Consider the following 15,019-nt stretch of genomic DNA (forward strand, 5'->3'; position numbering starts at 1 on the left):
TATAAGAAAATTGGACAACTTTGTGCTGCCAAAATTGAGAAGTTTTGTTGTTGGAAATCTGCTAATATTATAGCAGAAAATGGCAACAAAAAAGGTGAAAAAACGAGGCTTTTGGTGACCGATTTTGAGAGGAAAGGAAGAGAGGAAGCCACGGTGGTGAAGGGAGCGACGGGCTGGAAAGAAAAAAAAAAGAAACGTGAAAGAGAGAAAAAGAAAAGAAAATAAATAGAAAATAAGTGGGCATGGCCCAATAGGAAATAAAAAAAAATGGGCTTAACCCAAATAGAAAAAATGGAGAAGCCCATGGAGAAAGCCCAATGGTAAGTTAATGTTATATTTTAAGGTTTAAGGGTAGTTTAATATTGTGCATATTTTGGATGAAAAATATGCAAGTTGCTTAAGAAATTTTTAATTAAGTTGCTACCCATACAAATGTGTGATTAAGTATACTGAGTTTAAATTGTTGCTAGAAAAGTTTGTCGTGGAGGCGTGCCGAACGAAGTATGTGACCGACAAATAGGAATAATTATATACGCGTACGAATCAATAGTGAAGTAATATCCCACTATTATGAGGTGAGTAGGGGGTGTCAATTTTAAAAATTTCATATATATATACATGTACGTATATTTTACGTGAAGTGCCAAATTTATGGAAAACATGCGTTGATAGAATTTTAAGAAATTGCGAGTGTAATTTATTTTTAGAAATCATTTGAAATATATATGTATATTAGACGTAAATTGTTTTAAACCGGGAAACAAGCTTTTCGAAAAGATTTACATCAAAGGAAATTGTGCCTTATTGTTTGTGTGGTGTGCATTCATGAAATTTATTACATATTCACCATGTTATTTTGATACAAAATATCATGCAAATATTTACAATGAACATTTTACGAAAAGAAAGTTTTAACGTGATGTGGGGACTGATATTTTGAGAAAGATTTAAAATATCCCCTTGAAGATCAAATTTAAATTCTTTTAAAAGGTGATTTCATTTTAACAAAGAAATTCAAGAGTAATTGGAGACTGCTACTTATTGTGTTATAAATTATATTTTGAATTGAATAGGTTATGATAATATTGGCATGAATGGTTGATTTGGTAAATGTGCTGAAAAAGTATGTACTGTTGATTTTCCTTGAGAGGTTGTAAAATAAAACAATTGCCATGTCATGCTGTTGAATTTTATTGAATTGGTAGGTTATTGATTAGTCGCTGCAGTGGACGGGTTCCGTGGACTAGCCTATTAGAGGGGCACGGTAACCCTATTATATTCATACGTCAGTATGAGAGGCGCGGTTGGATAACTCCTGAGGTTAAAACTTTAGAGTTCACTTCACGCCAAACCACCACGTGAGGGTGAACTCAGCCAACGCCAAGGAACGACTATGTTTTCAAAATAAAAATATGATTTATGCGTACATGACTTTTTAACAGCCTTGGCGGATTCGGTTGGGATAGCCCCAAGCCAAGGTATCCCTGACAACCGAGTATGAAAATGATTTTGGCACAAGCTAAGTTTTTAAGAAAGTCATAAGCCATGTTGCTTATTTTTGACAAAAATGTAATGGTTTTATATGAGTTGAAATAAGTTTTAATATTATGAATTATATTTCTCTGCATGGTGAAAGTGGAATTAAACTGTTTTCGTAGCTCCCCTATTTGTTTATCTGTGAAATGGATCTGTAATTCCTCGCATATGGGGCGAGTTTTGATTTGGGCATGATTTTAAATATTATTTGGTTTCGCGTGGAGCTTGCTAAATTTTATTGATTTGATTTGAAAATGTTTATTAATATATTTTGATGTGAAAAATTTTATTACCTCGATTATTTATACTTTATAAGAAATTCTCGATTTTTATATAAGGCACAAACCCTCGTTTGAAACGAGTTGCTTTGATAATCTTGCATTTTTATATTCAACTGATCTACCGTTTGCTTGTTTCCCATCTACGCCCTACTCGCTAAGTTGATGATTATCACTGAGTTTATAAGACTCACACCCTTTTATTTCCCCTTTTGCAGATAGGGATCAGCCTAGCGTGGAGTCAATGACGCGTTCGGTCCACCGTGAATAGGTAAAGGCATCTCCTAGCAATTTATTTCGAGTCGCTCTGCTGTTAGAGGTCAAGTCGTACATTTTATTTATTAAGTTATAAACGAATTCTAAATTTTTATATAAGTATTAATTTGGAGATTATAAATTTTAATGCATATACTTACGAATAAAAGGCAAAACTTTGTATTGATTTTTATATTTATGGTTCAATTTAGTATATGAAAGTATCAATATTATATGGTGATTGAATGTAGTGGATTAATGAGCAAATTCTAGACAGGTTTGTTCGAGACTTGACGGGTCTTTTTTTGAAATCTTGGATGCCGGCAGCGACTGCGGAGAGGTCGCTGCGATAGTGGTATCAGAGCCTATTGCGACAGTCGCTGCCATGACCACCACGCTTGTGTTAGCACATCCTGATTTTTCTCAACCATTTACTATTGAGTGTGATGCTTCTTACACTAGAATTGGTGCGAGTTTATTGCAGAATAATAAACCAATCGCATTCTTTAGTAGGGCCATGGCAATGTGACATCGGTATTTACCAGCTTATGAAAGGAGCTCATTGGTCTTGTTAAGGCCATCAAATACTGGCGCTCTTATTTATGGGGAAAACACTTCATAGTTCACACCGATCACTATAGTTTCAAGTTCTTATTGGAGCAAAAACTATTGACACCACCATAGCAACACTGGTTGGAAAAAATCTTGGGCTATTCATTTTTAGTAGAATACAAGGCTGGTCGATACAACTCTGTAGCCGATGCTCTATCTCGGAGAGATTCCGATGGGGCTGTCCTTCTTGCCATATCCATTGCACAATTGAGCCTATTTGATGAAATTTGTCATGAACAACAAAATTCACCTGAAGTCCAAAGTTTAATCTCTAGTGTCCAAGACGGTACTACTGCTAAACTGTGGAGCTTCAAACAAGGGCTACTATTTTATAAACATCGGGTTTATTTAGCCCCTAATTCTCCTTCCATCCAGACAGTCATGACCTCTTTACACAACCAAGGGCATGAAGGGTATCAAAAAACTTTCTTCTGCATTGCCAAAGATTTTCACTAGAACAACATGAAACACTATATCTGTGACTTTGTCCGTGCTTGCAGTATTTGCCTTTGTCACAAAATAGAAACTTTGCAACCTGCTAGTCTTCTTCAGCTGTTACCAATGCCTAAGCATGTATGGCCTGACATTTCATTGGACTTTGTGGAAAGCTTGCCTAATTCACATGGTAAAAATGTCATTTTGGCGGTTGTGGATCGTTTCTCTAAATATTGTCATTTATTGCCAGCTGCTTACCCATATTCAGCTGTTAGTATTTCAAGACTTTTCTTTGACAATATTTTCAAAGTACATGGGTTACCTGAAACAATGGTGAGTGACAGAGATGTCACCTTTACAAGTGCGTTTTGGAAGGAACTTTTTCGTCTTAGCGGAACCAAGCTTTATATCAGTTCTGCTTACCACCCCTAATTAGACAGCGAAATAGAAGTTGTCAATCGAACTGTGGAGATGTACTTAAGATGTTTTACCAGTGCTTATCCTACCAAATGGATGGATTGGTTGTCTTGGGCTGAGTATTCATATAATACTAGTTTTCATTCTTCGCTACAAACCACACCTTTTGAAGCTGTGTATGGGCGACCACCGCCGCACCTACTATCCTATTGTCTTGGAATTTCCAAATTGGATGTTGTGGATTAGGCCTTATAATCTCGAGATATGATCCTTAAATCATTAAGGCAGAATTTGTTGCATGCCCAACATAAGATGAAAACCATTTATGATTCTAAGCACTGTAATATTGAATTTCAAGTAGGGGACAAGGTTCTTTTACGATTACAGCCATATCGACAGCTCTCCTTGGCTAATCGTCGTTACCAAAAACTGTTGCCAAGGTTCTATGGTCCTTTGACAATTTTGCACTGTCTTAAACCTATGGCTTATAAGTTGGAGTTCCCTCAAGGTACTAAGCTTCATCTTTTATTCCATATCTCTTGTCTAAAAGTTTTTCATGAGGGGGACAATACAGTGTCCACTACACTCCTTATGGGTCTTCCAGTAGAACCCATGCCACTACTTTTGGCTGTTCTTGACCGTCGAGTCAATCGATACATTTAAGAGGTCTTGATTCACTAGCAAGACACTTCTCCAGCAGAGGCATCTTGGGAGGCTATTTCATCTATGAAAGAGTACTTCCCACACTTCAAGGCTGAGGACAAGCGCGACTTGAAGGAAGAGAGTAATGTTAGCACATCAGATAATCTTTTAGTTTACAAGCGATTCACACATGGGAAGTATAAACTAAATCAACATATTTGATTGGTTGCTGTTGGTTGCTGGCAGTATGGTGTTCATAGTTTCATTGTGGTTCCTATTTTATTGTTAGTGGTAGTTTTCCATTTCATGTTGTTGGAGGTTGTGTCTCCACCCTATTTTATTGTTAGTGGTAGTTTTCTATTTCATGTTATTGAAGGTTGTGTCTCCACCTTTCCACTTTCTTGCTTTAAGGGTGGTTATTCCACCAAGCTGTAGTTAAAAAGGAGTGAAGTTAATAAAAGAGGTTGTCTAGAATCTATTCAAGTTTTTGAGTACTTAAAACTCAGGAGATCTATTCAAGGTTTGGTCGTTGAAAGATCTGCAGGTTCTCTTTAATGAGCCAGCACTACAAACATAGGTCGAAAAAAGAAACCTTCTACCTAAGTACCTAGCGTACTTCAAACTAAACCAAACCTTTCCACACACCGTCCCATAACTTGATTCGTTTTAAGGGACTGTATTAAAATTGCAACATCATCTTCCATCTCATGCACAACGAAGTCCATTGGAATGTACAACTTCCTAACTTTAACCAAGACATCTTCTATAATCCCAACAGGACACCTGATTATTTTGTTTGCTAATTGCCAAGAAATTGTAGTAGGTTATATTTCATTAAGTCCAAGTTTCCTAGCAATAGACAAAGGCATTATTGAAACACTAGCACCCAATCACATAAAGCTTTAGAAACTTTAAAACTACTATTAGTGCAAGGAAAAGAAAAACTCCTGGATCCTTAAGCTCTGGTGGAAGCTTATTTTGAAGTATGGCGCTACACTCCTCAATAAGTACAATTGTCTCAAAGTCTTCAAATTTCCTCTTTTTGGTAAGAATGTCTTCCAATAATTTAACATAACTTGGCATTTGTTCCAAAGCTTCAACAAAAGGAATATTAATGCGCAACTTTTTCAATACATTAAGAAATCTTTGGAATTGTTTGTCAGGTTTTTGTTTATGAAAATGATAAGGAAAAGGTGGTGTGGGTGTGGGTACAGGTTTTAATTGTGAATTTTCTGCACTTAGTTTTGCACTAGAATTTTCAACCATGACATTTCTTTTAGCATCTTTTACAACATTGAGTTCCATTTCTTTTCCAGAAAAACTTATCCAAATTTTTGGATTTAAAATCACTACTACTTACCTCTTTTCCACTTCTTAATGTGATTGCATTGCAATGCTTTTTACCTATTTTTTTTGGATTGGGTTCAATGTCATTATGTAACATACCTTGAGGTCTACTATTGAGAGCATTAGCAAGTTAGCCCATTTGTGTCTCAAGATTTCTAATTAATGTTGCTTGACTTTGAATGATGGCATCATTTTTTGTAATGTAGGCATTAGTCTTTGCCATGAAGACATCATTCTTTGTCATGAATGTCATGAACATCTCATCCATTAAAAGCTTTTTCTTTGGCATAGGAGCTTTATCTTGTGGTTGAAACCCCAAAGGAAAATTTAGCTTAGGAGCTAATGAAGATGATTGTTTGTTGTTCCAAGAAAAATTAGGATGATAACTCCAACTAAGATTATAAGTGTTGGAATATGGATTATTTTGCTACATATTAAAATTTCCAACAAACTGTGTAGATTTAGTAGTAATAGGACATTGATCACTAGGATGCCTATCTCCACATAACTCACATGTTGAAAAAAGACTCTTAATAACATTGACACCTAATGTATCAATTTTTTTTTGGTGAGAGTAGCTGATTGTGAAGTCAAGGCATTAATTGCATCAAGCTCATGAATACTAGTAACTTTTTTGGCACCCAATCTTTCAGATGGCCACTAGTAATTATTGGAAGCCATCTCCTCAAGCAAATCATAGGCCTCATCAATGGATTTACTCATAAGTGCACCTCTAGCTACAACATCAATGGTGGTTCTAATAGGTCCTAGCAAACCATTATCAAAAATCTGAACTTACAGCCATTTAGGTAACAAATCCTTGTATCTTTCTTTATACCTCTCCCAAGCCTCAAACAGTGATTTAGAATCAAATTGCTTAAAAGAGGTGATGTCATTACGCATCTTTGCAGTCATAGCAAGTGCAAAGAGTATTGTTAAGAATTTCTGAGCTAAATCATCCCAAATACTAATAGAACTAGTGTGAAATGAATTTAACTAGCCTTTTGCTTTATCTTTCAATGAGAAAGGGAAAAGCCTCAATCTTATGGCATCATTAGTAACACCATTAGCCTTGAATGTGATGTAAATTTTCAGAAAATTTATAATATGAGCATTAAGATCATCATTAAGCAAACCCCTAAAACTGAATAGAAGTTTGAATCATTTGAATGATTGCTGGCTTAATTTCAAAGTTGTTAGCTTGAATAAGAGGTCTTGGATACTAGAGTGGAGACCTTGTACTAGTGCGATAGCATATTCCCTTAAAGACTTGGTCTCTTCCCCTTGTTGATCAACCATTGCTTTGCTTTGAGTAGAAACTTGTTAATTTTTCCTCTGAATTCTTTGAAAGTCTTTTTGATTTCTGGATTAAAAGGAACAACTTCCAAATTTCTAGCTGTTTGCATACAATGACCAAAAGTACCTAAAATGTAAAGAAAAAGTTTGAAGTAAGATTAAGGATGCTTGATATTGACATTAACAAAAAAGAATAAAAATCAAATTCCCTTGCAACGTCGCCAAAAACTTGTTGATTTCTCACGTAAGTGCATGTATCGTAAACAAACAATATAGTGATAAAGTAGAGTATCATTTCCATAGAGAATTTGTTCATAATTATTAAGTACTAAACTTGTCACACCTTAATTTTATTCATACGAATTAAAGAAATTAAAAGAACTAAAACTAAACTAAGCTAAAACACAACTTGTAATAAACTAATTAAAATCAATAAATCAAAAGCCTAGAACCACAATATCCCTTCATTGTTTCATCTGAATTTCTTTTATTTTTCCTTCACTTACAAGATAAGTTTGAGTTATTAACCTGGAGTTCTAAATCTTTTATAAGTCTCTTCCGATGTTCTTATACAAATATCTACTTAACCAATTTATTATAGTTTTATGAAAATTGAATTAAGAAATACTCCTTAACTGCCAACTCTAATCGTGGTTGCATATGGCTTGTAAGTGTATTCCTACCCTACTTGTAAATTAAATCAATCATCTCATGTAATTGATATTGATCATATGCTATTTCATCCATACCTACACTAAACTCCCCCTCCCAGTTCTGTTTAGGTTTTCAAATCAATCTAATTGGTGACTAGTTCAATTAGAAGCATTAAGAACAAAATCGAAATAAACAACTCAAACATTATCAATCATAAGCAAGAAAAAATATTAAAAACTCAAACTACGCATTGGGTTCAATTGCGATTCTAGATTAAAAACTTAGTTAACGATAATGTCTAAAAACATCATAAAAAAAGAGAGTAAACATCAAATCTAAACAAGAAAGTAAAAAGAAAACGAAAGAAGAGGAAAACTCTAATGATTTGAAGATTGACGATCCACAATTCTTCCTGTGATTCCCCTCTTTCATCCTAGCTTTAATGCCTTTTTTTCTTTAGAAATCTCTTGCTTAATTCCTACTAAATCGTGCTCTAAATCAGTGCTTTAATAGGCCTTGAAACCGAGTTGAAATAGAAGTCAAAATCCTCTCAAAATCTTGTCTCTATAATGGGGGCCACGGCCTTAAGTTTCCTAGGTCCAAAGTGTGACCTTTAATTAGGGGGTCGCAGCCTCGGGAGTTGGGGGCAGCGGCCTCGAAGGCATCTCTTGATTTTCCATGTTCTACTGCATTATTCCTATTTTCACATGATTTTTGAACCTTTTCCAAGCTATACTGGGCAAAATGGTAAACATGAAAGTTGTAACTCTGCATCTTGTATTTCCAATGGTTTAAGAATTACAACATTTGGATTTTTGTAGTGGGAGATATGCTTAAAATACCACAACACATGCAATGAAAGTATGCACCTAGAATGCAATTTCCCTCTTCCATTTATAGTACTTCTTTAAACCACATCTACAAAAGTATAATTTAATCAATAACAGTTTTTCTTAAGCAATTTAACATCTAACTTAGCTTAAAATAATCTAAATTCAATTAACCCAACATAATAAACTATAATTAAATAAATAACTAAAAACACGTAAAATCTATGCAAAAACTCAAGAACCTAGCAACTTAATGGCTAAAATTATGACCAAATAACTTTATATCGTAGAGTTATCACCCTCCATGCCACAGTTCAGTCCCAAGGTCAACTCCTTGCCATTAGGGGTCGACCTTTCAATTCCAAACTTGTAAAAATTCATCCATTTGACTTCCTTTTTAAACCATTCTTTCAACCATTTTTGATCTATGAATATAACACAATAATATGGAGAGATTTATATCAAATGACAAGGAAGTTTTATTGATAATCGTCATCAACATAAGAATCATAAAAAATTCAAGTTCTTTCAAAATTTTCACATGTAAAATTGAGGTATCACATACTAAAATTGAGAAGAATTAGGACAAAGGGAAAGAAATGGAACTTGAATTACCATCAGAAATCCCTCCTCAAGAACCCATACGATCTAAGCCTACACAAGAAAAACCTTCTGGAAAAAGGAGGAAAACTATGGCAATAAAAACCAAAGTTGTTAGAAAAAGGGGTACGTTTTTTAGAAAACCTAAGCCATCCCTTAAACCTGAGCCATCATCTAAACCTGAGATACTTGAGCCTTTACATGTCCAATTTTTTGCCATGTGGCTAGATATTCCCTCCACATATGAGTCTTCAATTGACTCTATTTAAGGGGAGCACCATTATGCCAACTATAGGCTATAAGATATGTCACGACCTGGTACTCCCTTCGAGCCCGTGACAACCGCCGCGGTGTCCCGGTAGACACTTATTGCTTGGAATGTCAACCCGAAACCCCGCAAGGGTTTACTATCAGTTTCTCTGTTCCCTTGTGAGCAACCATTGTCAAATATCGTGTTCTAAAAGATTTTAAGCTGTTTCCAACTTTAAACAAATAAAATATTAATTTTTCGTCTCACAGGGGTATTTTGGTCATTTTTCTCAAAAATTTCGAAACTGGCTAAAACGTAATATACAAGTACAAAACACATAATTCATATTCAAAATGAGTTTAAAAGTCTAAAATCTTCATTTAAAACGAAATTATGGTTATTTGAATATAATAAGAAAATAAAAGAAATATTAAGTAAAATATTCTATTTTCTTATAAAACAATATTTATAGAGTTATACGTGAATAATTTTTATAGCGTAAAAGCTAAATAAATTTATACATACTTAAATACAGTAAGCCAAAATATTTAATTTAATTTACAATAACAAGAGTGCCCCCGAATAAACAAAAGTAAAGAGGACTGTGAACCTACGGTTTGGAAAATGCAGATCCCACTGTAGTCCTCGATGAGATCAGCTATCTACAGTCTATACTGAACCTGAAATGGGTGGAAAGGAGGGTGGTGAGATTATAAAATCTCAATGAGTAAACAAACATCATCATAAACATCTAGAGTTGAGTACATGGAGACAATAAAGTAAATCATCATAAACTGGGTTATAGAATTAGAACACATCTCGTTCAAAATACGTAAAAAGGCTTATGAATCTCATAAAAATCTAGGCTTGTGCCATAAATCCATTCTCGGGGACACCTTGGCCGAGGCATCCTACCGAGACCGCCAAGGCTATTAAAATTCACATTTCACATAAATCATGTTTTTGTTTTGAAAACATAGCCGTTCCTTGGCGTTGGCTGAGTTCCCCCTCACGTGGTGGTTTAGCGTGAAGTGAACCCTAAACTTTACCCCAGGAGATACCCTACGCGCCTCTCCGTTCGAGGTAAGAATATAATGGGGTTTACCGTGCCCCTCTAAAAGGCTGGTCCACAGAAACCCCCTACTGCAGTGATTAATTAATATATAATCCACCATATAATAAAACTCAATAACATGATATGGCAATTTTGTAATTCGTAGTTTTTCAAGGTAACCAAACAATTCGCATTTCAATACAATTGCCAACTAGCCAATCATGCTCGATTTATCATAAGCCAGTTAATTTAAACAATCAAATTGCCACAATTAACAGTCTCCGTGTACTCTATTTTTCAAAATCACTATTAATTTCAAAACAATTTATAATTTAATTTCATTGAAACTCATTTATTCATAAAACATGAAAATTTATCTTTTTAAATTCCTTTTTCCATAGAATTCATGAAAGCATCTAAAAACCACCCTAGATAATTAAAATGACAGTAAGTTTACTCACAATGTCTAGAATGCAGACTTTCGAAGCACTCTGTCTACTGGTCCTCGGATGCAATTTCCTTGCCTTTATCGGAGGACTCACCACCTTGACACAGTACAAAATCGAGAGTTTCACCAAGTTGGTACTAAATCAAAATTAAACTAATTTAGACTACCAATGCATGATATGGAATGCAAAAATGCACTGGTAACTATCTAAACCCGGTATTGGCCTAATTCGTCTTATCACCCGATTAAATTCCTAACGGGTCCGTTTAAACTCCAATTTAATTCTTTTCAGTTTCTATACCTCAATTGCACCCAAATTAACTTAATGTCCCTCAGTGTGGTGCAAATTATCAGTCCCAACAGCAAATTACGAAAATACCCCTAGTGGGTAAAAATTCGTATTTTTGCTCCGAAAATTCCCATTATTTTTCTAGGCTCATAATTCATCATTCCTTAACCAATTCTCCTAGAATAAAATCAAACTCATCCTCACTCACTACATGGTAAATTCAGCCATTAATGGTTGGGGGAGAAAATAAATTCTTTTCTTGTTGTTTTGTTTCTAAATATGCTAAACTAACTAAAAACACTAACATAAATTAAAATCAAATAAATCCAACAACTTTCTCTCTCCTAACCCATTTTTTCAGAATTGAATTCATCATGAAAACATGTAATTTAATCATGGAAAATAAAGAGAAATGCTTGGGAATAAGAAAACTCAAGCTTAATAGAAAAAATCTCACCTTTTTCACTTAATTTCCTTGAAAATTCACACTTTTTCTTTGATTTTCTCTCTCTAGGGTTTTGTTTTTTTTTTCTCTCTCTTCTTGCTGGTTTGGCCGGCCATGGGGTGGAAGATGGGCTGATTTTGTGCCTTTTAAAAAGGAAAATAATAAATTAATAAAGGCATGACACATGGCATCATGTCATTGGCCCGTTTTTAAAATTTTAAAAATTTAAACATTTTATCTCCACCACATGTTTAGTCAAGGGTCAAAGATGAAGACAAAGGAAGACCATGTGCTGGAAAAAATATCCTGATGGTGGAAAATTATAATTTTGCCCCTGAGGAGGGAAAATTATAATTTTGCCCCTGAGGTGGCAAAATTATCATTTTACCCCTATACTCCAAATTATACCGAAATTAAAATTTTTCACTTCTAAACCTCAAATCATACTCCAATAAGTCAAATTATACTCCAATAAGTCAAATGGGGTCAAAAAAAATCTTTTCTGAAATTCCCATTTTGTCCCCAGGTGGCAAATGACCATTTTGCCCCTAGTTAGTGAAAATTCCGATTTGACTCCAAATTGATCTTCAAACTCCAAATTACCATTTTAAGTCATCCATGAACTATGAAACTCTTAATCTCACCTTAAAATTCCTATTTGATCTAGTTCGAGGATTAAATAAACTTTGTTGTACCTCTAGGTACAATATCGACTTTTGTAAATTTTTCGAGACTCTCCTAGCATGCAATCATGCTATCATCACATGTATTTCATAAATAGTATTTTATAAGGTCGGGCTTTACAAGATATTTGGAAAGATTGTAGCACCGTCTGCTTATAGGAGAACCTTTTTTTTGTTTATGACAAGAAAAGGGAGAAAAGAGGATGTAATGTGGTTATTGTAATGTGTTTTTCTTTATGATGTTGAGCTTCTATAATTTTGCACAACTATTGGTTGATGTGGTTATGAATATCTGTGTTTGTTCTCGATTTGAAAATGTTTATTGGTTTTGAAATCTATGTATAGTTAATCTGGCATTAGATAAACCTTAATTTTCATGCAAGGAGAAAATTTAAAGATTTAAAGGAAATCTCGAATTTTTTTTTGCATGTATTAAGGGGGAGTAATCCTTCACTTGCATATAGATACAAAATATAAATATAGACATTGCAATCTTAATCCAAGAGTGTTTTGTCATCATCGAAGAAGGGGGAGAATGTTGACTCCATGTATTTTTGATGATAATAAAACCTTCCCCATTCATTGGTATCTAGTTATATTATTTAAGTGTGCAAGAGAAAGCTTAAATTCGTTAATGTATTCGTTGTTTGAAAGCAAGTCAAGAAGTTTGTTCAATTGCAAGATAAGTTAATCAATTAAACAAGCAAACAAGAAAGAACTCAATGAAGGCCGATTTGTCTTAATCAATTAGCAAAGATCTTTAGTCGGTTAAGACAGTACTAGGCACTACATTAAAGTGAGGCAGAAAAGTCTTAATCAGTTAACACAAGGCTTAATCGATTAAGAGAGTACTGGATGCAAACTAGAAGCACATTAATCGATTAACCAAAGGGGTTAATCAATTAAAGCTTAAACTTGGAGTACTTACAAGCGCCAAAATTCAAATCCAAAATGATGTTGATCGTTGAAAGGCGTCAAATGAAGAAATTCAAATTCGAAGAATTTTTAATCGATTAAAGTTTACTTTAATTAGTTAAAGTTGAAAGAAGATAAGCCTCAATTATTTAATGGAAGGATTCATCAGTTAAATGAAGACTGGTGAAAAACGTCAATTAAAAAAGACAGAAGATAGAAAGGTTTTAATTGGTTAAAGTTCCTTTTAACCGATTAATACTATGAAGTAGATTGTTGGATAGAAAGGCTTTAATCGGTTAAAGCTCATCTTACCCGATTAAAGAGTTATTATCAGAGATTTGAAAAAGATCCCTAGAAGACAAAAAAATAGCTACAACTGATTCAAAACTATCTCTAACAGCTAGAAACAGTTTTCCAAGTGTTTAAGAAGCGTTAGTCGGTCATAAATGGATGAAAAAAGCTTCCAAGAGGTTGATTGTGCTTAGAAGAGTAAAAAACTTCTTTTTTCAACTATTTTTCACTCTTGTTCTTTGAAAATGTGTTTGAGCTTGAACTTGTACACCTTAAATTAGCTAGGTGATTAATTGTACTTCATTTTATTCTTATTTCTTGATTAATTAAAGTATGCGAGGCACTCTAAGTGTCAAGCCTGGCTCTACAATATATTTATTATGCCATTTTTACATAAGAATGCATGTTTGCTTACTTGGGTACCTCGAAAATAATTAAAAGACGGTAATGTACCAAATGATACAATTAAGTTGAATTAAGCCTCGAACTTGACCAAATAGAGATTTTGAGATGAAATTGAGAATTTTAAAACACCAGAATGACTTAAAATGGTGATTCGGAGTTCGAGGACCGATTTGGAGTCAAATTGGAATTTTCATGACCTAAGGGCAAAATGGTCGTTTTGCCACCCGAGGTTAAGATGTGAGTGTTGGATGAAATTTTTGATTAAGATTAATCATTTGGAGTATAATTTGAGTTTGAGAAGTGAAGAATTTTAATTTTGACATTTTTTCGAGCATAGGGGTAAAATAGTCATTTTGCCACCCCAGGGGAAAAATTGTAATTTTACATCACCCAACACTTGTCCAGCACATGGATTTTAACCAATATTATCATGGATAATTGAGAAAATTTAAGTGGTGGAGAGAGATTGCTTAATGGCTAAGTATGACACATGGACCAATGGAATGGTGACGTGTCAAAATCTCATCCATTTATTATTTTCCTTATAAATTAGCACAAAATCAGCCCATTTCTCTTCATATGGCCGGCCAAAGCAAGAACAAAGGAAGAAAAGAGAACAAAAACCCTAGGCGGAAAAAATTCAAGGGAAAAGTGTGAAAATTCAAGTAATCAAGCAATCAAAGGTAAAATTTCTTAATTTTGACTTGTGATCTACCTTTCCCATGCATTATTTTGCATTTTCCATGGTTGAATCATAAGATATCATGAAGGATTCATGGCTGACTGAATTTAGAGAGAGAAGATTTGATGCTTGATTTGGTTAGATTTTAAGATATTTTAGTGTTTTTAGTTAGTTAATGATGTGTAGCATGAAAAACCAACAAGAAAAATTCATGTTCTCCCATCACCCATCATTGGCCGAATTCTCCATGTTGAATATTGATGATGATTTTGATTTTATTTCAAGTGAATTGATGAGGAAATGATGAATTATGGTGAGAAAATCAAGTAGGAAAAATCATAGTATTGATGCACCCACCATGGCCGAATTTTTCAAGAGAAAATGTGAAGATGATTTTGCTAGATTTTATGCTATTTGACTTGTGTTTGATGATTTGGAGTATTGGGAGAAAAATGAAATTATTTGGAGTTAAATTGGACATATTGGCCAATTAATCGATAGATAGATTGAATTAGGCCAATACCATTTTATTTAGGTACATAATTGAATTTGTGTAGAACGTTGTGTTTAGACGATAATCCAAACAATTTGCATTCCATTTCATGCATTAGTAAAGAGTCTGAAATAGATTTATAATGATATGACATGGTATATT

General features: G+C 34.1%; 1 long non-coding RNA gene across 1 annotated transcript; it reads right to left on the minus strand.

The window, feature by feature from the left end:
* Positions 6,602 to 9,805, minus strand: LOC108661773. The gene is made up of 2 exons (XR_001927567.1): positions 9,767 to 9,805; positions 6,602 to 6,945 (listed from the first exon to the last, which is right to left on the minus strand). It is a non-coding gene; the product is annotated as an uncharacterized LOC108661773 (long non-coding RNA).

This window comes from Theobroma cacao, chromosome 4 (genome assembly GCF_000208745.1).
Source record: "Theobroma cacao cultivar B97-61/B2 chromosome 4, Criollo_cocoa_genome_V2, whole genome shotgun sequence".
In the NCBI taxonomy this organism is placed as follows: domain Eukaryota; kingdom Viridiplantae; phylum Streptophyta; class Magnoliopsida; order Malvales; family Malvaceae; genus Theobroma; species Theobroma cacao.